Source organism: Syngnathus floridae, chromosome 21, assembly GCF_059516105.1.
Source record: "Syngnathus floridae isolate MCC-2025c chromosome 21, RoL_Sflo_1.0, whole genome shotgun sequence".
NCBI classification, from domain to species: domain Eukaryota; kingdom Metazoa; phylum Chordata; class Actinopteri; order Syngnathiformes; family Syngnathidae; genus Syngnathus; species Syngnathus floridae.
Window position 1 is genome coordinate 5351719 of NC_142433.1, and position 11981 is coordinate 5363699.

Sequence of the window (11981 nt, forward strand, 5' to 3'; positions counted from 1 at the left end):
TTAGGAGTCTCCAGGTTAGAACATCACTAAAATCCATTGTAAATAATAAAAATCCCCATCACACTCCAATCAATAAAATAAATAAATGAGTAAATAAATAAATAAATAAATAAATAATAGAATAAATGAAGAATTTAAAAAAAACAATAAAACTTTTGGAGTCTCCAGGTTAGAACATCACTAAAATCCATTGTAAATAATAAAAATCCCCATCACACTCCAATCATTAAAATAAATAAATAAGTAAATAAATAAATGAATAAATAAATAAATAATGGAATAAATGAATAATTTAAAAAAACAATAAAACTTTTGGAGTCTCCAGGTTAGAACATCACTAAAATCCATTGTAAATAATAAAAATCCCCATCACACTCCCTTGACGGCACGGCGAACCCGGCGACCGTGCGATTAGTTTGCTGCCACAGCAGAAACGGAAAAGTTCACGAATGGAGAGGGCAAGGTTAAAGAAACGGCCAAAGAGGAGTGGCAAAGACGTGGATGCATGAGAAAGTGTACGAGGGCCCTTTAAGTGTCCTGGCCTGAGCTGAGGGTGCAGTGCGTCCATCATTTTGTCCCCTCGAGTGCCGCCCACACTTAACCCGGCCCACGGTTGCAAATGGCTAATCTAATTGTGATGATACAAGCGGAGGATAATGTCATCTGCTCGGCAATCAGGAACAGTGCTCTTGAGGGATGAAATGCACTAGAGAAAGCATCTTCGAAGGGGGGGGGGGGGGGGGGGGGGGGTCACTATTCAGCTGAATACATGTGACAGGAAATTGAAGAAAAATCATATATGACAGTTTTCTTTCAAATTACCGCTGCAACTTTTTTTTTGTCATTTCAAGCCAGACCTTATCGAAATGTTTCTCAATTCCACCTGTTATTTTCTCCCTATCTTGTTTATGTTGCTGACTCATCAAGGAGTAGAGGAGCCAAACCGTCATCCCTCAAATGATAGGACGAGGTGTGCTAAGTGGCCTGATGAATCAGTCCCGGGATTAGTCAGCCTGTCGCACCTCTAGAATAAGAATTATGGATGGACCGGAGCACGGAACATTAGGATTAAGCTTTGACCCCTTCTCTGATAGCCTTTTGTATTCATAGAGAGGTCGAGCCACGCTAATCCTTTACACTCACCTAATATGCCGCTAACGCTAAAGCCGCAGCGTCTCTCGGATGGACGGCCCGCATAAATGTTAGGTCGAGAAGAGAGTCTGCCTGGGTATAATAGAGCCCGTGACCTTTTTACTTTTTGCTCGACAGGAACGAGAGCATTTTTGGGATGAAAGGATGTACGGTCCAGGCGGATGACCGGGGTCTCGAGGGACAAGGTGAAAATGTCAGAATTGAGATGGGGGAGCACGCGTGCTGGATGAATCTGGGATTTTTTTTTCTGAGTAGGTTTTACTGCGAGGGAAAATAAAACAAGAAGACGACGGCCAGATCATAACAAGTTATGATTGGTCTCCTTCCAGCCATGTTATTGTATGCTCAGGCACTATTAACTCTTATTTTTACGACTATGGCTACTGTTGCCAAAAGCCGGACTGGATTTTAATGACTTCGCTTTATTCGTAGCTTGCTATACGTTTAATAAGAGAAGAAAACCCCTGAATTATCTCTGTTATGTAAATAATAAATAAATAAATAAATAAATAAATAATAATAAATAATATAAAACACTAAAAAGTATATTAAAAAAATTAATTTTAAATAAATAAATAAATAAATGAATGAATAAATAAATACATTTAAAAAAAGTATCGACCCAGATGTTGGAAGTCTCTTGATTTATTTTGAGGCCAAGTATCAGAGTGACACATGGCAGCGGGCCCAGATGGTCTGCCCGCCGGCTACTCGGGATTTCCATCATGTCCGACTGATGCCGGGGTCACCGGTCGCTTGGCGACAGCCCAAAACCTCACAGAGCGATGCCGCCACGAGGTCACCGTGTCAGGCGAGACCGCCTCGCGGACCGCCGCCCCCCCCCCTTGGCCTGGACGACCACCGTTCCCGTGACCCAATTAGCTCGTTGAATAACCGGCGTGCTAGTTTTCTGTCGACTCCGCTGCAACCTTCCAAGACCTTCATATTCAACACCAGCATGTTTGTTAATTAGCCTCATTAGCAAATACAACTATAAATCTAATTTGTATCAAAATGTATCAAAATGACTAATTGCTTGCTTTTATTTAATGAGGTATAAAATTGATATTTGTTGACAATAAAACTAAATATGCTTACAAAAAAATATTATATAATATTGTTCAATGGAAATAATAATAAAGTTCAATGGAAATAAATCATGCTCAATGGAAAAACAAATACGGTGGAACATTTATAAGTCGAAGGTGTACCTAATTAAGTGTCCGATGTCCTCTAACGTACTATTGATTTAAGGGTTGCGCAAGGGAGGGAGGCGGGGTCGTGCCTCTCCGTCTTCCATTAAGGTAATGAGGCTGCCCTATCGTCGCCTTGCACACCTTTTGTGGCCCCTTGAATGAATAAAAGCGCAAATAATTGAGTTGCCCTTTAATGCGGAGCTCAAACGGGCCGCTCGTAAGGCCTCGGGAGGGGATCCGGGGTATATTCGGTGGCCGTAAAACTGCAATCTGGCCCTGCAGATGTTGCGCGCTTTAAAAAGAGACCATTTAGGCGTAGGCGGCAGACGTTTTTTGCAACACCGCCGCAAAAGTTAACGCGATGCGGGCGCCCACCCTCCGTGGTGTCGCCCGCCGAAGGCCTTCTCCGAGGACCTGTTTTGTAGTTTGCTAGTTTCTATTAGCATTTTCATAAAGGGCAATCGAGTCAGCGCGTCAGAAAACAGAGAAAAGGTCACCAGGTTTCCTGAAGCTTAAAGTCGCCTCATACACACACACACGCGCGTACACACACTCCATCACCTGGCCTGCTGCCACGGGCCGCTTCTTGCCAAATTGAGGGATTGCCCATTTTTCTCCTCCCTGACATTAAGGAGGCTCATTTAGCAGCAGCTCTGGCAACCTCGATAGGCCCCGAACTTGACCTTTTAGCCTAGCGAAGCCGCTACGAGGAAGTGTCGGAATCTAGCTGGAGAATGTCCCAGAAAATAAGCTTGGTAAAATATTGATACAGAAAAGCATCATCATACAGTGACGCAGTAGAAATGATTACGAAATGATTTTTCCATTCCAGAGAACCTACTTTTAGACACATCCGGTTTGTAGCGTGTCAAAGCGTACCGATTTTGCTTTTGTGATTTGTGTTGTTTTCAAAGTCTCCTCTCACTTCAACTGTGACTTGTTCCTCTTATCATCAGCGCGTTATCATCACCTCCACACTCCTCCTTCAACCCTGGCTGCATCCTTTCTTCCCTCTCTCATTACCTATCCTCTGTCCTTTTATTCCCCCCCTTCTGCCAAGCGGGTAAATAAATCACAGAGAAGCCCCGGGAGGAGATAACGAGGCGACGGGGGATACATTGTGCTTGCTGCAGATGCGTGCACATGCTTTTTGCTCATCGGGTCAGACCACGACAATACATATCTGCAACACACTTAAAAATAGTGGAGCGAACCATTTAACAGTGAATAACCTTAAACATGGTTGAACAGCAAGGTTTGTCCCGAATCATTAGTATCAGTCCACTAAAAAAGTAGCTCACAAGCTAACGTGTCATCATAACGAGGATGTTCTGGTCCATGCTAGCAAACATGGCTTTAAAGAGTGTTTGGGGCAGCTTGGCTATTATGCAATGTTTTGTTAGTCACGGGGTCCTCATATTGCCCCCCCCCCCCTTTGGAGGAGTCACGCTGACGACTCAGCAGCACTTTAGCTTTGTAGTGGGACGCCTCCGCTTCAACCGCCATCTTAAATCGGTGTGAATCAGCAGCGGTGCATTCGTTTTTCATGAGACCACCTACGCCTTGTGTTGCCTGTAGATCGCCTCTGAGGTAGACGCGAACCCACACACACACACATGTGTGTGTGTGTGTACAATATTGAAATAATCAGCCCTTGCTTTAGATAGTTTTCCCATGACGTCACACATGGCACATCAACGGTCGATGCATTGCGTTCTTCCGGCGATTCTTAATTTTTTTTTATTTGTGTATTGTTAAGTTCTATTCAACCTTTAAGGTTTGAATATTTGAACTGTTTTGGCACATTTTTTGCTTAATTTCAACAGACATTAATTTGATCCCTCTGGTGTGTCCTCGTTGGCCACCAGGGGGCAGTATAAATACAGACATGCATTAATATTGTAGTCTCTTTGCAGAGGATAAAGAATATGTGGGTATTGTAATATATTGTTGCTCCGATAATTTTTATTAAAGGCTTATTTATTTATGTTAGCCTTGTCGGTGGTGTTTATCATTGTTTGTTAGCATTAAGCTAGCTGACAACTGTAAGGCAAAACGCCAAGGAAAAGGGGACAAAGTAGTTTGGCGTGGCCGCAGTCAGGTTTGTTATTACAGTAAAGAAAGATGTGGAGGCTGTGGCGACGGAGAGGCATTAATATTAAAAGAAATGAGGTGTGAAGAAGGACTTTTATGAGGCTCCCTGCACACTCCTGCGGGGGCTCTATAATTCTGTGATTGCTGTGCACGAGAGGTGGGGGGATGATTACGCGCTTCCATTCTGCCCTAACGACAAAATAAGGTGCGAGGTAGAGGTCACGTTGTCATTGTGTTGCGCGGCCACTGAGTGATTGCACACAGAGGCAATCACGCGTTTAAGTGGGCCACTCATGTTGATGCCGTGAAGGGAGGTAAGACCGCATGTCACTCGTGTAAGTAGGTGGGAGGTATGTGAAATGACAAAGTCAAGCTTATATTACTGACGGGTGCTTACATTGTGTGAAGACACACACACACACACACACACACACACACACACACACACACACACACACACACGAGGTTCAATGACTGCGAACAGGGCAGGCAAATGTTTACACTCCGCGGTTATGCTAGCTTACATCGCGTGAATGGGCTATTGTTACTTTAGTTAAACAATAAGTCACTCTAAGATTGATTTAAAAAAAAAACAATGACAATTTGAATGTATTAAAAAGAAAAATTAACGAGTCTCTCGCGCTCGTTCGAGAAAGATTTTGTTTGGCCACTCGAGGCCCGAAGCGAGCGTTATCTCGGCTCTTCTAGTCTCAGGCGACGCTGGCACACTTAATCGCGTTCAAGCCCGGCAATCCTTCATCACACTTCCTCATCTCTTTCCCTCTTGCATTGATCGCTTCCCTTTCATTTTTTTTCCTAGATAGCTAAGGGTATTCCGCGGGGATCCCCCTCGCGTGATGCTATGTATCGCGCCGCATTCAAATAGATCTACTGTACGCCGCTTACGATGACAAGAGTCATGATGCGAGTGAAGACGTATGGGGATTTTTTTTGCAAGGAACTGAGCAGCTGCTGGGCAAATATACATAATTCATTGAGAGGAATAATAACACCTGAAAACGATAGAGATGTTGGAAGAAGAAATATGGCGTTAAAAGCTCAGGAGGATGCTGTGACTGAATATCAGTAATGCTCTCATCAGCATTAAAGTGTCCAAGGTATCTTTTCCAGTGCAATTCACTTTGTATTAATTTGTACTTGTCTCATTTTAATATGTGGAACAATGCGGCAACACAATGAAATATAGTGTATGGGAATGAACAGCTAGAGTTAAATAATACTAATAAGAAGGGATCTAAGATTGAGCCTTGAGGGACACCGGCATAATCAAGAGTACTTTTAAAATCTTTTAAAATGAGCGAGCTACAATTTACCTAAAACCAGACTAATACCTTTTATAAATAATACAATTCCTTTATTCATTTACAATATATCGACAGCAACACAATGTGGCCGCTCCCTGAGGACATCACACAGAAAAGCCTTTTGTCTTGTCTGCGTTTCTCAGAAGCGAAGAAAAAGAAAAAAAAACAAAGTAAGGAAGACGAGGTGGAAGAAACTTGGCAGTTTCCCGCTTCTTCTCATCCTAAAATATCTCCGCGAAGGTTGCCCACTCGCATCCTGCCGGGAGCAACGTGTGTGATGATGAACAATGAAAATCCAAGAGGAGCGTCACAAACTACTACTACAATGAAAAGTCGAAAGCCAATACAATGAAACACTAACATATCTTAATCTTGAGTACATTAAACCAAAGCCAACGAGCATTATGTGTCGACTAAACCATAGAAATGTTAAATCAGCGACTTTCTTACAAATATAGATCAAGCGGGCGTTTCATGTTGCTTCTGACAGCTTAACAAAGAGCAGACAGTCAAGAGCACAAAGGGCAAATTCTAATTTTACTCCGACGGGCCAATCACTGTTCATTTTTTCTTATGTCAAGTATTGTCCAGCGCTACCTTTTTATTTTAAGGTATCAAGTATACGTAAACATTACAATGAAAAATTTGGGGCCTATTACAGACCCTTGAGGTACACCATGACTTTTATATTATAAAACGCAATCAATTTTTTCCAAGAATGATACTATGATCAAGGATGTTTTTTTTTTTCGATGTATAAATACACCAACTATTTTATTTTTACGTCCTTGATTAAAAATGCATGCAAATGGACAAACTAATAAATTTCTGATATTGTAGGCCTGCGTGTGTGGTCTGTTTGTGTATTCTTCCGCGGTTGCCATTCAAAAGGCGCGAGCTCTGCGGGGCTGCGATAAGCGTAAAGATCAAGATTTGGCGTTCTCCGCGAGGGCTAATTTTCATAATTAATTAAAGCGAGTGGTAAACATTCGCATCACGCCGCCTGATAAGCTTCCCTCGTCGTTGCTGGCGTCGGCTCGCCCGTCGGCTGCGAATTCATCAGCTATTGAAGTTTAGCGAAACGCCCGTTCAGAGTTGTTTTGGTCGCCATTGACAAGCTGGCAATCACCGTGATGAGCCTGATGTTGCCTTGATGATAGGCGCAATCAGACGCTTAATGTTCTTTAAAGTTTTCAGAAGCATCTTCTTTGTCTTCTTATATTGACGGTTTATTGAAGGCGAGCAAAGCAATATTATTCAAATCATTTTTTTATTTTTCTTAACAATCCCCTATGATTTAGGAGCTTCTTTACGAGCCGCGACAGCAGATTTTATTCCCGGCATAAAATCAACGATTCATAGCGAACGGCAGAAAAAATGTTGAAACCTTGAACCGGAAAGTTCTTCAGAAAGTTCCATTGGTTTGCAGCATCTTGAAAAATATTTAGTATACAAAATACAACCGACCAAAAAAACACTTATGAAAAATAAAAAATAAGTCCTACGACCTCGATAAATATCAAAGACGTTATTTTTCCCTCACGGTTCACCGACAGCGTAATTAAGACTCACCGGAAACACCGGCGGCGAGGGAACAAAAGTAAAGATACTTTGCGGTGGAAATTCCATTTAAAAGACAAACACGGCGGTTGATGAAGAAAAGCACTTCAAATATTTCCGTAGCATTGATACATAAAGGTCGCAAAGATTTTCCGCTTCAGAAGAGTATCAGGGGGAAACAAAAACAAGCCAACTGTAATAACAACACGAGTCCATGACATCATCTAATCCAGATCCAGAAAAACTAAGCTAGTTCGGGAACTATTAACCTGTAATAAAAGCAGGAAAAGACCGAAACTACCCACGCTAACAGCCTCGCTCAACGTCAAGATGATCCCTGGAGGGAAACGAGAGCGAGGGGGAACTCAGTCCGCCGAGGCCCCGTGGGGACGCCTCGAATGCATTACCGCCGAAACTACCGATATTTTATCACACTGCTGGAAAAGAAGCTGTGTGTGAATATTTGAAGAGCTCTCATCCTAATTTGGGGAATATTAAACAACATCTGCCTCGTTCATGAAAGCTCTTTCGATGTTGCTGTAAAATGCATTGATTAAACATGGCCGCCATTATTTTCCTCCACACTGGGGAGGGTAAAAAAAAAAAAGTTGACGATGGGACTGAATTAAACTATCCTCCAGCAATTGAGAGCGAACAATGTGGAAAGCAACGCTATCGGGATGTTGTAATGAGTTAGCGAAGGTGTCAGAGCGGTAGCTGTGTGCAAAGCGTAACGATATATTTTCCTCCTGCCTTTTATGCCTACTTGTGTCTGTCTGGCCCACTTTCCAGCTAAAAGGCTCCCGGGACGAAGGAGGCGAAGCGAAGGCTGTGAAGTCCTGAGAGGAATTGTAAATCTCAACAGTAGGAAGACTCAAAAAAAAAAAAACTGTAAGAGCCTGGGGGGGTTAAAAAAGGAGGTTGGCGTGTTCCACGCAGACGCCGCCGCGAGTGTGAAAGCACCCGGACAAACTCAGAGGCCAATTGCCGGAGCACGTTTTTATTAAAGGCAAAGAAGACGTACGAGGCGCCGGGTAGATGGTGTGTGTCACCGCAAATTTGATTATGAAGCGGACCGGAACGCTGGCTAGGACGTGTCACGCTGTTCAAAAAGAGGAAAAGGAAGGCAATGAGGCTGGAATGAGAGAAAAGGCGTCTCGGTGATTGAACGGCTGCGGGAGAAGAAATGAAAATAGAGAAGCGATGTCAGCAAAGAGAAGACAGATGACGCTTCATTGACTCGTCGATAAAACACAAAAACGAACTTTTTAGTGTTGACACTGCAGGTCGTTGGCGTTCCTCCGTGTGATTGGCTACTCTGACCCAATTGACACTTAGTAGCTGTTTTTCTTCCCCTGATGAAGAAATAACGAGTCGACCAAAACACAATCGAGGAAATTTCTAGAAAAACATTCTGCACATAGCTGTCATTTGCACACCTGAGCGCGCCGATCTCCTAATGAGCCCGGGCTTTACAACTGAGCCCATTAGGCTTCCAATTATTTTTTTTTTTGGGTCCATATCTCCTCTTCCACCTCCCTAGGGGATTAAACACACAGAAATCACGCTAACGATCTGTTGATATGCAAGAAAAGTCGTCAGCGGCTCGATATCGTTAGCAAATCTCCCGGCGCTGTGTAATCACGCTCCGATAGATTCGCTTTAATGGCGGCGGCTACACGGCGGGGTCAACGAACGTCACCCGGAACACCAAAGCATACATCAACGTCAGCGCTCGCGCCATTAGTAGCTACGTATCCGTCTTCAAGGCTCATTTACGTGCAATCATTTTACATTGACGACGCGGACCTGGACTTGGCGTCGATTTAATGTGTGCGCCTGCCTCATTATTTGCTGCGAATGTACAGAAACTTCAGTCGAGCGTAATTAGCGCACACCTTTAATTAAGACAGCTGAATTATGTTGCGTTTAATGTTTATTGCAATGACCTTTCCGATCCTGATCATATTTTGTGTCTAGACTTTGACGCCACTGGCAGTGCTAGAGGGGTGGCCGCGGGGGCACTGGCTCCCCTGAAATATGCATGGGCCCCTTTTGGGTTTTTGATTTTTTTTCTTCCTGTTTGAGGGTCAAGCATGCATAAGAAAGTGCTTTTGGGGAGGCGGCTAATTGAGACAGCCTGTTTGTCCGACGGCGAAGGCCGTAATATCTTATCGATCGGCAGGCCTTGTTTATGTCACGTTTGACGGGGTGTGATCAATCAGGCCTTGGCACTTTGATTGATCACCAATACGCTGTCACCTGCATTGATCTGGGGGGGCGCTATGCTTAGAATAATGTTCCCTAAACAGCACTGGGGTGAAGAACAATGTGCCGAGGTGGTGGGAGTGTTATCGGCGCCTGGGATGAAGCGAGCCGCCGGCTCTTCCTCTCACGGCATGCTCCTTCCCGTCTCTGCTCATTATCCTTCCCGGACTTCTCGACTTGATATTTTTTTTCCTTCTGTGCATTGCGTCTTTCCTTCGTATGTGCGCGACGATGTGTGTGTGCCCTGGTAGCGCCCGATGCTTCACTCCATCCATCTTTGTCGGTGTGCAGCCCCCCCCACCCCCCCACCCCTCGCTGGCTGCCTTATTCATATCCTCCCGGCTTGTTCCGCGGCAACAGAATTTCTCCTTGACCTGCACTCAAATGTGTCGTTCTTTGCATTTGTGCACTACAGAACGGCATCACTAAAGAATACAATAAAAGCTAGCAAGAGTAGTCTCAGATTGAAAAAATAAAACTCAAGAAAATGGACACTATCAGCCAAGCGGACAAAAAAAGTGCAGCTGCTTTTTGTTCGCCCCCTTTTTTTTGTTCTCTGTCTGTCTCGTGAGCTTCAGAGGAGGCCCAATTAAAGCACTTCCCCGCTTGCTACTCGGCTCAAGCGAGCCTCTCTCCAGGGCCGCTAATTAAACAAGCCTTCTTCTTCTCTCCCGTCTTTTCGTCCTCCATCTGCCACCTCTCCCGCCTCAACGCAACCTTCCCACCCCCCTCACCATCATATTCGTCCCGACGCGGGGTTTGATGTCCGCACCGGGACGGCCGCCCGAGTCAATTTGTACAAAGCGCCGGACTTGTTATTCTCTCCTGATGGCGGATTTCTGCTGGGCCGTGTCCGCCGTCCGGCCACTGACACTGACAGGCAGCCCTGTTAATGGGGGTGTCATGTTAGTCCCGCTCGTGCTGCTTTCACTTTGTACACCCTCATCACCGAGAGTGTCACGTCGCTTGCCGTGTATACGTCCTTTGACTACACGAGACCGTTACTCCTTCCCGCACCCCTCCCCTCCCCATTTAGGAGTCCCTGTTTGTTATGACTGGAGTGAAAAGTCACCTAGTCGCAGTTTGGCAAATTAGCATTTTTTTGCTACTATTCTAAGATCCCTTAAGATGTTTAGCATTGTGAAAAACGCCGGCCTACATCATTGTCATTTAAATGTCCGCAGCGCCGCGGAGAGAACACGGGAAAATAAGAAGTTGTTGTTGCATTGTTTTGCCCGCCTCCATGCAGAGAAAATGCACCCCAGGTGAGTGTTATTTTCCTGTTCAGGGCTCCCCCGATGGCCTCAATAAAGGGGCCAAATATCTCACAGGCAAGCCTTCCATTTGCAGGGTAAAATAAATGCCTCCCCGTGGACAAAAGGGGCGCAGATGCTCATTGTGATTCATGCACCGCTGCCGCCGCCGCCGCCGCAAAGTCACTCCGGACCGACGGAGGTAATTAGAATGCTCTTTTGTTAATGGGTCTCCAGCAGAAAAACATATCGGAACACACCTGGTGAATTGCCGCATGCACTTACTGTACGCTGACAAAAGTATTGGGACAGCGACAGGAGCGAATGGGAATCATTGTTGTGTACCGTATTTTCCGCACTATAAAGCGCTATATTTTCTCAAAAGCCAACAGTGCGGCTTATAATCAGGTGCGCCTTATATATGGACCAATATTGAGCCACTACAGCAGGCGTGTCCAAATTCCGGCCCGCGGGCCAAATGTATATATCTTATATATGGACAAAGTTTTAAAATTGGCCATTCATTGAAGGTGCGCCTTATAATCCGGTGCGCCTTATATGTGGACAAAGTTTTAAAATGGGCCATTCATTGAAGGTGCGCCTTATAATGCGGAAAATACGGTATTTGAATTTTGAAACAGGTTTTGTTCCATTCTGTATATCGGGAAAGATAAAATTCCTTATCTAATGCCCTGGGAATCATGTAATCTCTGAAAATAATGGTTTTTAAGATAAACCCGAGGCGTAACACATAATTCGCTGAGCAGATCGGTGCGCACTCAGCGAAGCCCAGTAAATAGACACATCCCAGCAGACCGGGATTGCGTGGCGAAAGATTGTACCTTGCTCTCACTTTGTCCACAATTGATTGATAAGAGGTTTTGTTTCCCTGACGCCTCCCCCCCCTCACCCCTTCTCCCTCCAGCAAAACTAATCCCACCGAGACTGGCGGGATTCCCACATCTGCCATCCTACTTCTCTCTTATTTTGTCATTCCTGAAGTGGCAACTAATCCTGCACCGTCTTCCTTTCCCTTCATGTTTTTATGATCTGCTCCCACCAAAAATAATCTCATCCTTTGTTCCCCCGTGGTCGCCTACCAACTCCCTACTGTTACTACACATGGACATCAA